Source organism: Petaurus breviceps, unplaced genomic scaffold (assembly GCF_028583685.1).
Source record: "Petaurus breviceps papuanus isolate PSGF00001 unplaced genomic scaffold, PetGlider_PUasm1.0 128, whole genome shotgun sequence".
NCBI lineage: Eukaryota > Metazoa > Chordata > Mammalia > Diprotodontia > Petauridae > Petaurus > Petaurus breviceps.
Window position 1 is genome coordinate 14,651,132 of NW_027185664.1, and position 17,753 is coordinate 14,668,884.

The 17,753-nt window shown below is 44.3% G+C and overlaps 1 long non-coding RNA gene across 1 annotated transcript in view; it reads left to right on the forward strand.

The window, feature by feature from the left end:
• The first annotated feature begins 263 nt into the window (after window positions 1-263).
• The window catches only part of LOC138172218 (uncharacterized), a 21,693-nt gene continuing 4,203 nt past the window's right edge, over window positions 264-17,753 (forward strand). Inside the window, exons 1-2 of the long non-coding RNA XR_011171077.1 lie at window positions 264-398; window positions 13,066-13,306. This is a non-coding gene — a long non-coding RNA (uncharacterized lncRNA). The remainder of the gene's footprint in view (window positions 399-13,065; window positions 13,307-17,753) is intronic.

Sequence of the window (17,753 nt, forward strand, 5' to 3'; positions counted from 1 at the left end):
CTCAGTGCAGCCTCTGAAGCTGAGATACAACAAAGTATGGATCAATTCTCTGATAAATTTGGCTAATAAGTTCACTTACTGTGGTCGTGTACTTTCCAGGGATGTACATACACTGATAACAAGGTTGATGCAGACATTGCCAGAGCTGGCTCAGTGTTTGGGAAGCTCTGAAGGAAAGTGTGGGAGGGAAGAGGTATTAGACTGCTTACCAAACTGAAGGTCTACAGAGCTGTTGTGCTGACCTCATTGTTGCATGCCTGTGAATCCTGGACAGTCTACCAGCACAATGCCAGGAAACTGAATCGCTTCCATTTGAATTGTCTTAGGAAGATTCTGAAGATCACCTAGCAAGATAAGGTACCAGACACTGAGGGCCTTACTCAGACTAAACTGATGAGGTATGGGCTCTGGGAATCCCCTTGAGCTTGATGAAGGATGGCTCCCAATAGGTTCAGCAGGGACTCTGATCTTAAGACTAGAACCTTCGATTCAGTCTGGAAAGAATTCAGCTCAGCCTTACTTGGAGTCAGAGTTGAAAAAGTTTATTTAACGATTTACAGCGGGCAAGGATGCTTAGTGGACCTGCAAGAGAAAGGGGGCACAGGCTTTTACTTTTAAAGGGTAGGGCTGCCATTGTCAGGGCTGACCAGATGGATGTAAGGGACTTCAGTGCATAGATAAAAGTTTGAGGAGTTTAACTTGGAGATGAGATTTGGGCCAGACAGGAGGAGACATGAGGAGATTAAGCAAGAACAAAGGAGTCACAAGTTGTTGCTTAGGCAGAGTGCAGATAGGGGGAAGGGGCAGAGTTTGAGGCTGGGAAAGGGAATTTTACAGACTGGTTTTACAAATTGATGTTACAAAGTTTTACAGATGTTACAAATATAGATCCCAAGTACCCCATCATTACTGATGTTACAAATTGGTATTACAAATTCAGTTTACGAACAGATCTTACAAACATAGATCCCAAGCACACCATCAAGCTCTCCTTGAATCTTTGAGGTATAAGCTCTGGGAACCCCCCCTTGAACTCTGATTAAATGGTCCCATTTGATGAGGTATTTGCATGAGGCCATAAGCCTTACATTGTGGTTGGGCCCAAACCTCTGTTGCTAGACTTTCCACCCTTGAACTGGCTTAGCCCACCATAGTCTGTAGTCTCCAGGCAGCCTCCAGCAACTTCCCACCCTTATTCACTCATTGACCGCATGTGACTTCTCCTGAAGACCCTCCCCAAACTCGTCCTCTAGACCACCCCTAGATTCCTCCCACAACCTTCGATATATAAGACCCCATCTCTCACCATGAGGTATGAGAGCGTCATAGAATGACGTAGCACAGATTTACTCTGCGTCGCATGGCGTTGACCCACTTGTCCAGCATAAGCGTCACAGATACCCAGGCTCTATGAATAAACTGAATAAAGCAATCCCTACCCTCAAGTTCACCAGGCTGGCAGGGAAGAAACTGGTATGAAAGGAGAGGACAATAATTACTGGACACATTTCAAGGCTTAAAAAATGCTTTCCATCTAACAGTCCTGAGAAATGAACAGGGCAAGTATTATTATCTCCACCTACTGGGTGGTGAAAAGGCTGTATCATCATAGTGGATAGAACTGCCAGCCCCTAAACCAGGAAGACCTGGATTGCAGCGCTCCCACTGATCCATAGCGTAAGTGATCCTGGGCAAGCCTCTTGGCGCCCAAGGACACCGAGCTATCGTCAGAAGCGGGATTTGTACTGAGGCATCTTCGGATTCTGTCTGTCGCCCTTTCTGTGCTATATCAGTAACTGACATTCACAGGCAGCCCATTCTCCAGTCTGAGCTTCAGCTAATCCTGTGAGGAAATTCTGTCATAGGTAATATTATCTCTAATTGCAAAAAAGGACACCGAGTGTTAAATGATTTGATGCTGGTCCCACTTTTTAAAGTATCTAGTAGAATCGGAACTCCAGGCTTCCGGACTACATACACTCTACACTCAGTGTTAATGGTCTGAGGTGGTATGCACTGCCTTAAAAGCAGAGATAGTTTTGTTCAGTAAATTCCTTTTGTTAACTGTTAATCTACAAGTGTCACATGTTCCTCCTAAGAATATTTTCAGTTCAAAAGAGAATCCCTAGATAGTGATGAGGTTCAGGGAGCCAGAAATGATGAGGTTCATGGGCACCCCCAAAATGTTGGGGTGCAAGATTGTCTCCAAGGAATTTGGTCAGGCTGTCTCCAACTCAAATAAAGGCATTTGTTGGGGGTAACATATCAACACACCACACCAAGACGGCTTCCCTAGCCCTTAAGGGCGACACAGCTAAAGGGAGACCCCAGCTTGGGGGGGTTGGGATGCTAACCCTTGAAGGAGGCAGCCAGCCAAGGGAGATGGGTCCTTAAGGGAGACCACAGCTTAAGGGGGAGGTCCTTGGCTTAAAGAAGACTCCCTCTAACCAAAAGAGGCCAGAGATTCTTTAGAGTAAACTGCTGCGGTGGGGGTGATGAGATGATCAGGGACCGTCATTTCAGAGTTTGGGGCATCATCTATTCCAGTGCTCCTCCCAAAGTGGAAGGGTTAGGGGCCCCGGCTAGTTTTGGTAGAGTCCAACCTGCTGGAATCTCATCGTCTCCTAAAGTGGTTTTCAGTGGTACTTGAGATAATGGGCTTCTCATTGACCGCTCTATTGGAGCATCATCAGATAACTGCCACCCAAAAGAAAAAAGCAACCCCAGCAATTTTTTTTCTTTTTTTTTGAGAAGGAAGAAGGTAATAACAACCCAAATTACTTACATCCCTTGTAGATGTTCGCGTGTGTCTGACTCTTCCTGACCACATCTGGTTTTCTTGGCAGAGATACTGAGATGGTTTGCCATTTCCTTCTCCAGCTCATTTCCCAGATTAGGAAACTGAGGCAAACAGGGTTAAGCGACTTGCCCAGGGTCACACAACTATTGTCTGAGGCTACATTTGAACTTGGGAAGAGGAGTCGGGAAGACTCCAGGCCTAGCACTCTGCCCACTATGCTACCTAGCTGCCCATACACCCCTGACAAGAGGCCTTTTCTGTTTATGCACAAGGCTAGAGCTGCAGACCATTTAGGGGGTATCCTCATAGTCTATTTGGGGGTGATGACATGGTGTGGTAGAAAGTCAGGAGACATAACTTTGGGTCCAGACTCCCCAGTAACCAGTAATTGTGTGGTTTCACTCCAGTGATTTCCTTTCTCTGGTCATCAGTTTCTTTATCTATAAAATGAGGAAGCTGAATGTGATAGCCTCTCACCTCAGTTTGCTGGAACAGGCTGGAATTTGATCAGCCTCTGAATATGTCTGTGAGTAAGCAGAAAGATAACACTAGAATTACAGAACCTAAGGGCTAGAAGGAACCTAGCCCAACCCTCTTATTTCCATGAGAAAACAGAGGTACAGAGATGAAACAATTTGCCTAAGGATATTTATTAATTTCTTCAGAGCTAGGGCCCATTACAGTATCGAACCTTGCAAATATAATGCAATACTTATTTTAAAGACAGAGCCAAAATTACTTGAAACTTCCTGGAGCCGTTTTGTTTACAGATGACAGAGAGAAGATACTCGTGTGGGAGTCCACAGAGGATAGTGCTGCCCCAAGTGCAGTCTCACTGGACAGGGTGGTGGTCTGTCCTCTGAAACCTTTGAAAATGATATGGTTTGAGAGGATCAGCGACCCCCCCCAAAGACCGGAGTACAGGAGAGGGTCATCTGGAATGAATTTATGGACTCAAGAATTCTTCAGTCAAGGTGGCAAAGGTTTATCGTAATGCCAGAGCTCCCTAGGGATCTTGAATTCCTTAAGGAACTTGCAACTTAACCAGAATGATGCTAAAGTTTATATAGGAAAAGTAGTGGATTATCTGACAGATACGCTAAATAGGTGATAATTTACAACCTTGGTCACTGGCATCATTCACTCCTGGAAACCAGGGGAAGGGGTTTTTCAGGGTGTGTTTTTGGTGTTTTACATCTGTAGCAAGAGAGGTTTGAGAGTTGACGAGTATAGCTTGACCTCTGGGTTGAGTTTGATAACTTTGGGAATCAGTATATAATACAAGATTACAAGGTTACAAGATAGTCCTGTTTTTGCAAGAGAATTTCTTCAGAGGTCAGCTTGTTCTTGTGATGGGGAAAGAGAGTTTATTTTGCTGTGGACCTGTTTATGAGTAATTTCAGGAAAACGTAGTTTGTCTTACTGGGGCCTACTCATGAGTTATTGCTAGGCATAGTGTCCTTGGGTTGGGGTCCAAGCACCCCATCAGAAGGACTGAAAAGGGACTCGAGCCTCCCCTCCCCAAGCCTTTCACATCTTTGTCTGTCCTTCCCTTCCTTTGAAGGTTCATTCACCAGTTCTTGCTCATCAGTAAAGTGTTTTCATAAATAACTCCCTTGAGAGTTTAGAGATCGTGGGACGTTCCACGTCTTAAACGATTCGCACAGCAGTGTGAACACTTCCTCTTACTTTCTGCATGCCGTAGCCAGCATCTGTTACCCCGCCTCCTTTTCCACGACATTATCGCCCTAACAGTCGGCAGGTTCCCCCAAACAGCAGTTCTTTATAGTTCATGCTTGTGAGCCAGTTCTCCAATTGCCAAGTAAATGTGGTGACCAGTCAGGACATCGTATACCTAAGTAGAACCATGTCTCAATTCATAGGAATAATGAATCTCCTGAATTGTTCAAAGTTGCAATTATGTAAAATGTGGTCCTAGATCGCAGCCACGTGGAAATTTGCAGGGTGAATTTGAATAGAGACAACCACTTCAGGGTCGGGGGATTCACCCTGAATAGAGAACTAGTGATGTACCCTGTTGTACCCATGACAGTTGGCCTACTTTGAGAACAGGGAGCTTCACCCCATAACTACTTTGGCACGGGGTACCCTCAAACAATAAACACCATTAGGCACGTACTATGCACCAGGCATAGAATCTAAAAAGAAGTGTATAACACAGTCTCTGCCCTCCAGGAGCTCACAACTGAATGAGAGACAAAGTCAAGCGATTATTCACAAAGCCAGCTATCTACTGGAATAAGAGTAAACACTTAGTGGGGAAAGGCACTAAGATTAAAGGGATTGCAGGAGGTTTCCTATAGAAGGTGGGGTTTTAATTAGGATTTAAAGGAAGCTGGGGATGTTATAATCACAACGGAAGATAGAGAGCATTCCAGGCATTTGGGGGGGGGGGGGGATGGCCAGAGACAATGGCCAGAGGTGAGAGATGGAGTGTCCTGCTCATGGCACAGCAGCGAGGAACAGTGTCACTAGATTGAAGAGTGCATGTCAGTGGGTAAGATGTCAGAAGCCTGGGAAGTAGAAGAGGTCTAGGTTATAAGGGCTTTAAATGCCAGACAGGATCTCCAGTTTGCTCCTGGAGGCAATAGGGAACCACTGGAATTTATTGAGTAGGGGGTGATGCGCTCATATCTGCACTTCAGGGAAATCTCTAATGGCTGAATGTAAGGTGGACTGGAGCAGGGAGCGACTCAGACAGGCTGACCAACCAGCAATAGTCTAGGAATGAGGTGAGAGAGCCTGCACCAGCCCGGTGTCAGAGGAGAGAATGGGGCCACATTCAAGAGATGTGGGATCTGAAGGGTGAGAGATTGTGAGGGATCCAGGCTGGCTCCTAGGCTGTGAACCTGACGGACTGGGAGGATGGTATTGCCTTCGATGGTCATAGGGAATGTAGAAGGCAGGGAGAATTTAGGGGGAAGGATAATGAGTTTCATTTTAGAAATATTGAATAACATTGACAGTCTCTTCATCTGTAAAGTGGAGATAATAACACCTGCTCCAAGGGGTTGTTGTGAGTAAGATAACTGGCAAGTGTTTTGCAAATCTTAAGGCATATGTAAATGTGAGCTCTTATCACTGGGAGGCAGCAAGGCAGAGGGAAAATGGATTCAGAGTCCGGGCACCTGGATTCTGCCACTTACTGTAACCTAAACAAGTCACTTGACCACTCTGAGTCTCAGTGTCTTCACCTGTTAAATGAGGGAGTTGGACCTGATGAATTCGGAGGCCCCTCCCAGCTCTACTCTATGATCCTATGATCTTACTCAAGGGTGTCAGGATTCTTAGCTTGGAGTCTGTGAGTAGGTTGGTTATAATGAGAGAACCACCTCATGGTGCCATAGACAAGACACTGGGCAGAATGAGCATAGATGCAGCTTTCCATCTGTCCTTATGCTTAGGCACTGTGAATACCAGCTCTGGAGTACTCTGCAAGGAAGGAGTGCCAGGGAAGTGATACAGGAGCGGAGGCCAGGTCCCCCATGAGGCTGGCCTGGGCTTGGTGCCTTGGCAAAAAGCAATTGAGTGCCCAGGAGGTGCTAAAAGGCCTGGAATGAAGCTTGAGATTGGGAAACAGCCATGGGTCTAAGTCAAAGTGGCTCATTAAACTGGAATCCAACATCAGCCTTCAAACAGTCAAGGCAGAGTCTAGGTATTGGGGCAAGAATACCTATCAAGCTGGGAAGCCAAAGGCTTTCACACTATGAAAGAGGCCAAATTTCTCATTATTATCTCCCACAGTCAATGCAAGGAGGGGTGTGGGGCATACTCTGTACTTCCACTACCAATATTTCTAGGTAAAATCAGGTTTAAAAGAACATCAAGTGTCTTTCAGCTTTGTAAGAGAAAAGCAGTCCCCAAAGGGGAACGAGGGGATAGGCTCTGTCATTCCCTTGGGGGATTGTTATATGCACAAGAACACTTTTTTTCCCTATCACCAGTTAGTGGAGTTAACGTCAGTCTCACCCACCAGCTGCCTGCCTCCCTGAGTCACTGGTCACTTACTACACTTAATACAGGTTGAAGGGGTCTCAGAAAACACAGGGTTAGGATTATCATTGAAATGGATCTGTCTCCCACTGCCCATTCCAACAATCCCTTCTACATTTCTAGTAGCCTTGCTGTAGTTTAGATCTTCCATACTGAATGCATTCCACCAACCTCACACTCCCCAAGGAGCAGGGATTACACTGACTACAGCCCATGACCAGCCTCTCCCTGCTTTTTCAAATAGGATATGACTCAGGGTCATCAGTATGAACACCTATTATTGCAGTTGGCCGAAATACAGGGCTGCCTTTAGAGCCTAATAAACAAATGGAAAAGCATTTATTAAGTGCCTACTATGAATCAAACAGTATTGCTAGAGCTGGAGATACAAATACAAAAGCAAAGAAATTCCTGCCTCCAAGGGGTTTACGTTCTTTTTTTAAATAAAATTTTTATTGAAATCTTTTGTTTCTACACCCCCCTCCCAGACAGATCCAGCCTTTAATATAACTAATTTATTTTAAAGAGGAAAAAATAAGCAAAAATGATGGACACATTGAAAAAACCTGATATGCAATATTCCACAGCCATGGACCCAGACATCTACAAAGGACTAGGTGGAAGCAAGGGCACACAAAGGTGGCTTCTCTTCTCTCTTCTTTGGGACTGAGCTTACTCTGAATAATTTCACAGACTTCACTTTTGATTGTCTTGAAGTGGTTATTCCATTTAAATTGTCATCTTTGTTTATTTCACTTTCTCTCAGTTCATTTATATCTTTCTATTCTCCTTATCCATCACTTTCATTGTTTCTTAGTGCATTACATTCATGTACCCAATATATGGGTATAATAATAAATGCTGCTATAAGTTTTCAGATATACATAGAATCTTGCTTTTTATCAATGACTCTCTCCTAGGGTATAAGCTCAGAAAAGAAAACTCTGGACCAAGGACATTTTGTAGCTTCGTTTACATAATTCCAAATTACTTTCCAGAATAGTGGTACCATAGCTCTATTAACAATTCATTACTGTGCCTATCTTGCCAAAACAGCCCCCAAATTGACCATTCTCCCTTTTTTTGATCATCTTTACAAATTTCCTGTAGTTCGTGTAGCCAAAGTGGAGCGGGCTGCAGCCCCGAAAAAGAGGATCACGTCTAGAATCTGAGTGACAGGATCCAAAAGCATTACCCTTTGAAATGGCATCTAGTAAGAAATTACACAAAACACATGAGGTCTGCCTAGTGCTCAAGTCAGCTACAGGACAGCTTACAAATGTGGGTGGCCTTTGGGAGGGCCAGAGGTCCTGGCTTCTAAGAATTCCAAGGTTCCCTCCCTGCATATATCCTACACCCAGCCATTTATTCCCCTTCTTAGAAGGCCTCAGGAGGGCTTTCTCTCTGACAGACACAACTAAATGGGGTACACCTGGTCCTTTGATAAGGTCATACATAAGGCTTGGTCCCAATGGCTATTCTCTGCCTTTCTCCCAAACACTGATTAGTGTGGCCAGCAGACAGAAACCTGCTACCCCTCCTGAACAGCTGTCCATGTCTGGTGCTGAAAAAAAAAATGACCTGGAGCCTATAGTGTCTAGATACTTGATATGGGGTCAGTCGTGGCAGCCTGTGTGTCTAAGGCTATAAATGCAGCTGATTAGAGCTATTTTTCCAGGGACCACCCTTATGGTTCTTTGCCTGCTCTGTGAGCTGCTGAACAGATGCTTCTGTGTCTTCTCTTTATTTCAGGTTGATCAATATGCTGCGATTTGACCCCATAGACAGATCCTAGTAGACAGCATGCCTCCCTGTAGAGTACATTCCCTAAACAATGGTTCATCAATCATTAACAGAAGGGAGGAATGCGCCCTCTAGCGGTAGTAGTACTGGGCGGATCATCCACTGACCCTGTTGCAGGATTTTGTTTCTTCTCCCCATTGGCTTCACACTTACTAGCTGTGTGACCTCGGGCAAGTCACACAACCTCTGCCTCAGTTTCCTCAAATGTAAAGTGGGGATAATAGCCCTGACTTCCCAAGGTTGTCTGGAGGATCAGATGAGATAACAGCCAGTACCAGGCTACAAAATGCTGGTTATCTTCCTCTTCCTCCTCATTCTTATTTATTACCAAGTTCCCCTGAATTCTTCACTATTCCTTGTACGTACCTCATTATTAACGCGTTGTTTCTGTCATTAGAATGAGAACTCTTTAAGGACAGAGAGTGTTTTTATCCTTTATTAGCACAGTACCTGTCAAACTGTGGCTGTCCAGTTGTATATGACTCCTCATGACCCCATGAACCTCACTTTTCATGGTATTTTCTTAGCAAAGGTGCTGGAGTGGTTTGCAATTTTCTTCTCCAATGGATCAAGGCAAACAGAAGTTAAGTGACTTGCCCAAGGTCACACAAACTACTAAGTGTCTGAGGCTGGATTTGGATTCAGGTTTTCCTGACTCCAGGCCCAGCACTCTATATCCGCTGAGCCAGCTAGCTGACAGCCTGGAAAATAGTAAGTGTTTAATAAATGCTTTGAGATTGATTGCGCACTTCCAACTGGGGATAACTGGAGTTTTTGATGGAAGAGGTCATATTTTAGTTTAGGATTTTGAAGGACAGATAGTATTTCTGGAGAGAAAGAGGGATCAGGTGAGGGCATCCCAGGCATTTGGAATGAGGAGGGGAAGGGAGAAATTTTAAAATGTTATTAAAGATCAGTGGGTGGTCCAGTCTGACTGAAGAGAGAGTCCCTGAAGAGAAATGGTTAAAAAATAACAATAAGGCTGGAAATCTAGAGAGATGTCAAATTGCAAAGGGCTAAGGAGTCTACAATTGATTGGATCCCCTTCTTCATTCTGGCTCTCAGATTCATCAGGGCTTCAGCCTTACCCAGAAGCTGCTCGTTAGCAAGCTTACAATCGAAAATAAGCAACAGAGGGGCAGCTAGGTGGTGCAATGAACAGAGCACCGGCCCTGGAGTCTGGAGGACCTGAGTTCAAATGTGACCTCAGACTCTTAACACTTATTATTTGTGTGACCTTGGGCAAGTCACTTAACCCCAATTGCCCAATCTTTCCCCCTCCAAAAAAAAAGAAAAAGAAAAAAAAGAAAGCAAAGAAAATAAGCAGAGAAAGCTGAGAATGAACACAACTCTTCTGGAAACAGCTTGGAATTATGTGAGAAAAGTCATTTACCAGTTTCTGGATTCTGGAGAACGTCCCTCCTCTTGTTAGAGAATTGGGCAAATAAAGGTGCAGAATGTTTCATGAGGCATCTGATAAGGTCTATTTGTTGGTTCCTATGGGCTTAGTTGTTTTTGCTATAAGGAAAGTATGAATTAGAGAGATTGAATTTGTTGGGGAAAAATTGTAGTCTGAAAAAGAAATGGCACCTACCTTCTCTTTGCCTTCTCTTTTTATTTATTTATTTTTTTGGGGGCAAGGGTTTAAGTGACTTGCCCAAGGTCACACAACTAATAAATGTGTCAAGTGTGTGAGGCCATATTTGAACTCAGATCCTCCTGACTTCAGGATCAGTGCTCTATTCACTGCACCACCTAGATGCCCCCAAATCAATAAGGAAGGAGAGGAGGGAGAAGGGGAGAGAATTTGGAACCATATGGCCCACTGAAGCCTCTTCTGGCCCTCCCATTCTATTATTTTCATGACCTGCGAAGTTAGATAGGTAGGACTTATGTGAAAGCCCTCTTACTCAGAATCTTTCTCATCTCTCTTTCATTCAACCTCAAGCTTCTGTAGGCTCATCTAGGGAGCAGCCTTGATCACTGACCCTGCCTGCTGATTACAGAGCTGGGGAGTAGGGGTCCTGAGAATTTGCTGATCCTGAAACTGTGTACCCATTTATTTCATTATCTGCAGTTTTAGTAAAAACTTATCTCGGGGATTTCTCACTAGAGCTGAAGAAGTGAAAGTTATTCACCTTATTAGTTCAAAGGTACCTTCCATTTGCCGCTTTAGATATTTAATCACATTCTAAAATCAAGGCATTGTGTGTCCGTATGAAGCACTTTGGACACTAAATATCATTAATCCAATGTAGATTGATGGAGAAGGGGTTCCTCTTTCTCAAAAGGTAAGTTTCTGAACAGAAGGGAAATATGTATCATAACAACCTTCCCTTTGTCCCAAAGTAACTCATTCTGCACTATCTGTTTTGGTTAATTGATTGACAGGATAAGCTTGCAACGAACCCTGAAAATTGCAGGCTACAGTCTTTTACAAGGAAGTTCAGGAGAACATCTGTAAGTCTCCAAGCTTGGCTCTCACAACCAAGTCTCTGTGTTCTCTTCAAAACCTGACCTTTTACCACGTCCCAGAAGTGTCTGCCGTCACATTAGACTAGAGTTTCACAAGCACATCCAGGGCCTTCCAGATATACCAGAAAGCAGTTTCACTATACTTTCAGAAGGGGAGCCTCAGGAATCTCAGCACCCAGAGGCAACATGGAGAGCATGGGATTTTTAATCAGAGGACCTGGGTTTGAACCCCTGCTCTGTCACTTAAGATCTGTGTGAACCATAGGCAAATCACTGAACCTCCCTGAGCCTCAGTTTCCCTATCTGTAAAACAAAGAGGTTAGACTCTAAATTACTTCTTGGGGGGGGGGAGGGGGGAATAGGGGTTAAGTGACTTGCCTAGGGTCACATAACTAGTGAGTATCTGGGACCAGATTCTGAACTTCAGATCCTCCTGACTCCAGGGCCAGTGCTGTATCCCTAAATTAGTTATTCCCCTAAATTACTTCTAAGGTCTCTCTCAATTCTGAATCTGTGATCCCTGTGATTGTGTGAACTGTGCTACATCTTTTGTGTGTGTGTGTGGGTGTTAAGTGTCTGAGGCCGGAAGGGAACTCGGGTCCTCCTGACTCCCGGGCCACCTAGCCACCCCTGTGCTACTCTTTTAACTAAGAGACAAATCCAGGTTCCAGGACCCCTGATTGTAGCTTCTGACCTAAGGAAACCGGAAAGGAAGAAATCCTGGTTTTTACTCTTGCCCTAGGATATGGATATTCTCTATAACTTCCTCTTCTTGCTCAGTCACTGTAGCAGCAACCACACTGGCATCCCCAGGATGGCTGCTAGCACAGGTTCTTCGATCTGCTTTACTAGGAGAGACAGCTGTTTAAGGGGTCAACAATCTTTTTTAATCACATTCACTAGTTCAGGGGAAAAGTCAGCATCCTGAACTTGAGAAAATACAAGCCAAGAAATAAAGACTAACAGACAGGGTTCTGACTGCCTGAATCAACTATACACTTTACATACATCCCTGAATGGAGAGAGCCTTCATATCTGAGCAGTCAGGTAGCTCTAAACCTACGGCCACTCATGTAGCAGCAAGCACCCCAACCGTCCCCAGGGTGGCTGCCAACACAGGTTCTTGGATCTGCTTTGATAAAGGAAAGCAACTCAAAATGGGTTAACAAGCTTACTTTAATCAGTCAAATATGTATCGTTTACCTAGTTCAGGGGGAAAAGGTCAGCACCCCGAACTTCAGAGTATACAAACAGAATTATCAAGACAGAGAAACAGATCAAGTAGACAGTTTTCCAAATTGTCCAACCATTACATCCATACCAAATCAACATCTGGGTTTTTCAAAGCCAGGGGCTCTCAACAATGGCTTCCCAGAGTTTCATCTGATCAAATCACAGAACGCTTCTCAAAGTGAGCCCCAAAACAAAGCTACACATCAGGGCTTATACAGCCTTCTCCTGGCTCAGAGAATGTAACAACCTTCTGGATCCACTGGCCAATCGAGAAGTATCTACTGAAAAACAAGCCTCCCACCCCAGGCTCCAGGTGCACTTTAGCCTAGGGGCAGGGAAGATCTTTAAAATTTACATTCCCATTACAACTCAGACCCTCCACCAGGGAATCACAGGATCCTTCCCATAAGCAAGCCCCCAAGGCAAAATACCAGCTTAGAGTATATATACACTTCTCAGAGCCAGAAGGCATCACAACCCTCATGACTTAGTACCCAATTAGAAATTAACAAAAGGTGTGAAAAACTTCCTACAAGCAAGCTTCCTTAGGGGAAGCTTCCCTTAATGAGCTCCACATGGGCAAGATCTTATATCCCATTAACATTACAGCTGATGGTCCTTTAGTCTTTCCTCTCCATTACTGCCCTGTCCACCTGACCTTCATCCCTGCTTGACTCTAGTGGTTTATCCTTCCTCCATGCCTCCAGATCCATAACCTTCCCCATCCCCTCTTTATCCAGGAATATTCTGCCTCCCTCAACCACCTAAGAATTCCAGAGCCACCAGAGAGGGCTGGAACCTCAGAGAATGGTCACTGCTGATGATACCATGCCTCGTTTCACTTGAGACATCTCATTAAGATTTGCTTTCCAATCAAAGAGAAGCCTGAAATGGAATCCTGGCTTCCAAAAGAATAAGTGAATATAATTGCATCCAGCCTCCAAAAGACTTGTGGTTATCATCCTTGGTGCCTACCCAAAGGTAAGCCTTACTCCCCAAACTCTGTAGTTTCCCTAGTAACTCATTCTAATTATCATACCTAAAGTCGTCTTTTGTTTTTTTTTTAACTTGTAAATACTTTCAATCTAAGGGGGAAATAGATTCTGTAAGTTTTCTCCTTACTCTGTGAAGTAGCCCCATTTATTTATCCTAGATTTACCAATTTCAAACTGAAAGGAAACACCCTTCTGGTAAGCTAGCATGAGTTATGAATTGTGCCCCCTACCTCTACCATCTTCTCCCGCCAAAAGACCCCTCCATTTTGTGATTTTATAGACTTTCATACAATTCCAGTACCCTTCCAGCCTTTCACTTTCTAGACTGGAAAACCACCATCATTTTAGCCTGTCCTTAGGACTCAGACCCAAATATTCTGTCTCAGAAGCAAAGGGACCACGTGCAGCCTGAGAAACACATGCAGCCAGACACTACTGAGCACTCTGGCCACCCCAAGCATTATCATCTCCTATCTCTCACAGAGCAAAGCAGCCACCTGAAGCTAAATTCAACCCACAGGGATTCTTTTGAAGCCCAAGGAAAACACAAAGGGGTCTGGGGGGTAGGAAGGGGAATTCTAGGGCCATGTGTTTATTTTAGGCCCCCTGCCTGTTTTGCATTATGCTCTGCTGACTGACTTCCTAGAGGCATATCCATATACTATTTTTTTTTCTTTTTTGGAGGGGGGAAGGCAGGGCAATTGGGGTTGTGACTTGCCCAAGGTCACACAGCTAGTAAGTGTTAAGTGTCTGAGGCAGGATTTGAACTACGGTCCTCCTGACTCCAGGGCTGGTACTCTATTCACTGCATTACCTAGCTGCCCCACATACATATACCATTAAGACCCAGAAGGTTTGTGGACATAGTTACCATCTTCAATTATTAACCTACATGTAGCCATGCCCCTGTTCAAGAGTTTGCCTCACTTGTGTTATGAAGAGGACTTCCAGAAAGCTGCAAGGGAGGACCACTGAATGGAAACATTTTCAGTGAAAACCCGAGCATTTGCAAGGTTCCATGTATCCTTGAAAATATTCAGTGGGGTTCTTTTGGGTTTCTATAGGTCAAGGATGTAACCATCTCACTCTGATTCTTTTTCACTTTAGTGAAGTCAGAGCAAGTCAACAAGGATTTATTAAGGCTTACTATGTCAATTCTTACCCTCAAGAAGCTTACATTCTAATAGAGGATGACAACACATAAAGAAACTGAAAAGCAGAGGGGAGGGGAAGGTACCCATGTTGAAGTGTGGCAGAGAAAGTCTGGAGTATAAGAAAGAGCTGGAGAGGCATGAAGACATGGCTAGCTTGGGCATCCTCTTTAAAATGGAGATTCTGGGAGGAAACAGCCAATGAGAGGAAGGGGTCTCAGGGGGGTTGGCTTTTGTGATCACTGTACTGTTAACCTCCCCCTCCATTAAATATGAAATAGAGTATTGATTTGGAGCACAACCCCTACTGCTAACCAAAGCCGAGAAACATTGCTTAGTGTTTCAAAAAAATCAAACTAAACTTGACATTGAACACCTTCCAACCTATCTCCCCAGCTTTAGCTCAGGACCCCCCACCCTGCTCCTAGCAGATGTATTTTGCTTTTCCTACACAAGATAACTTGCCATCCCCTATAAACTCATCCTGCACGTTACCGCCACCAAGACTTTGATCCAGGACAATTTCTTCTACCTGAAATGATCTCTCCATGTCCTCTCACTTGTGAAAACCCTATTCACATTTTTTCTAAGTTAATATTTTTTTATTTAACCCTATTCCTATTTCAAGGCTCCCCTGAAATGTCATTCCCACAAAGCCTCTCTTGATCACTCTCCCATCCCTCCCTGCCACCTCCATGCAAACTGAACCTGCCTCTCTCTCTTCCTACAGCACACAGTGCCCTGCCACTGTCCTTTACTTAGCTTAGATCCCCTCACTTTACAGTAAAGTCTTCATTTCTCTCCAGACTCTACCCCTGACTCTCCACACTTTGTCCATCATGCTAAGGCATCCTTCTCACTTGGAAAATTTACTCTAACCTTGGCCTTCTCTCACAGGAAGTACACCATGGCCCTGTGGCCTCTTCCTCTGGTTGGTCTGTTCCTCCCCAAAACTTCCTCTGCCGACTTTCTCCAGCATGATACCCTTTTTTGCCCCACACTTTTTCAGCTTCCTATTGTATGTTGTCTTCCGGACTCATACTATAATCTCCATGTGGGCAGGCACTCTCTTTTCCCAGCGCTTAGCATAGTGCCTGGCATTTAATAAGTGCTTAATAAACAAACAAATAAATGAATAAGTGCAATAAACAAACAAATGAATAAGTGCTTGCTGACTTGACTTAACCTGACTCCTCGAGGGCAGAGACAACTTCCTTTCAGTCTTCAAAGTTTCAGGGCTTAGTTCACGGCCATATCAGTGGCTCAGTAATTTTCATTTTCAAAATTGAATTTCATGGGACACAGTCCTAACCCTCAAGTAATTACACTCTAATAGAGCAAAGAAGACATTACATATGAACATGACAAACACAATTATAAGTGACCAGACCATATATAATCAAATGTTGCAGAGTGATACAGAACTAATGCTGGAATAGTCTAGAATAAAGTGAGTGCCCTGAGGACTTTGTTTCAAAGAGTTTTTAGGCTAAATGTCCAAAATAAGACACGAATTTTTGGAAAACATCAATATTTGTTTTGCTTGACTATGCATACTCATTCCAAGGGTGGTTTTATTTATTTATTTTTTCCCAGTGAGGGTGGGGAAGAGTGGAAGAGAGAGGGGAAAAATGCTTGCCAATTGAAAAATATACTTCTTAAAGAGAGTTTAGGGCAAAGGAAGCCATCTGTAAGAAGGAAAGAAAACAAGTCACCCTCCCAAATCCTCTCAAGTTAGCAAGTTTCAGAGGTACTGTCGATGTCCCTTCCCCATCTAAATGACTCTCTGCCCAATAATTGACAAGCTGGGTGAACAGTTCATAGCCTCACAGGCACTTATCAGTCCTTTGATTCAGGATCAAAGCTGATGTGGAATTGTATTAAAGTGTTGTCAACTTCTGCTGGGAAGGTTTGACTTATTCACTTAACAGGCAAGGTTGTGACCTGGGGAATATATATACTGCTGGTATGCAGTTCCATTATTCAGGGACAATAATTGGGTGGAAAACCACTCTCTCCGGGTGTGTCAAATCGTGGCAACTAGCCTGGCATGGAATCGGCACAGGGTGGGGAGGATATTAAGCAGCTCACTGAGAAGCAAGGAAGTCATGTACATGAACGAGTTGTAATGGAGGCCCGGCATAGCCACACTGCCTCAGGTGGTGTCTTTCCATTTGGGAGAGGATCAGGAGCTTGCTGTCACCAAAGTCAAAATGACGTGGAAGAAAAGCACTTTGTAGAGATGCCGGGTCGTCCTTGCACATTCTGTAACTGGCTGTGGTTGGCTAACTCCGCGGCAAAGAGGAAATTCTTTGATTGGCTGCAGAGGAGTTTTAAAAGGCCTGCCAATTTCAGCTACTTCCTCTTGTCCGCCAGTGTAAAAAAGGAAACCCAAAATCCAAAGCTATAGGGAGGGAGGCTATGGATCTCAAGCTTTGGCCTCTAGCTTCCAGGTGAAGGGCGCAGACCTTGAGGAATCTTTTTGTTTCAAAAGGTCCAGAGAGGAGTTCAGCATCCCAGCCCTCCAGAGTAGAGGGCACTTTCATGTCCTGGCATTCCAGGTGGGGTTCTTCAGTTAACCTAGGAATGATGCCCCAGGGAACAAGGAGGGACCATGAGGACATCCACCCAACAGTGGTTGAGATATGAACTTATCCAGCAGAGATGCCACCTTTGGGCTTGGACTTGAAGAGACCAGTACTAACTGGATCAAAAGCCTACTACTCCCCCAGAGACTGAGGTGGTTTAGGGTTCCCCCTGCAGCCCTAAGGTATTGAGGAAAACATATTTGTTCTTGCTGTGTTTTTAAAGTAAACATCCCTTTGAAAAAGTCATTTGATGTTAAATAAAAACTGGGGGCTAGTTACTGGAGGCTAACACAGCCAGTGGGGCTTCTAGATAATAGCATTAGAGAAAAGAAAACCCCACAAACACCTAAGGGTTACCTTGTTCACAGAACCTGAGGGGCAGACTTAGCAGCCAGGCTCTGAGAGACAAAGCATATTCTCCATAGAGTGAACACAAATTCAGAACTTGAGGATCTAAAGTTTTCTCATTCAACAAGTATTTATTGAATCTGCACCATGTGCCTAGCACTGGACTAGGTGTTATGGGACAGAGGTGGTCTCTGCTCTCTAGGACTTTCCATTGTAATTGGGGAGACAAGTCTAACACACATGAGATTGTACTGTTCAAATCCTGAAAGTGAAATATTCAGAGCTAAACTAAAGTAGGGGGTACAAAATGTAGGGGTGGGGGGAGAGAGAGAGAGAGAAAGAGAGA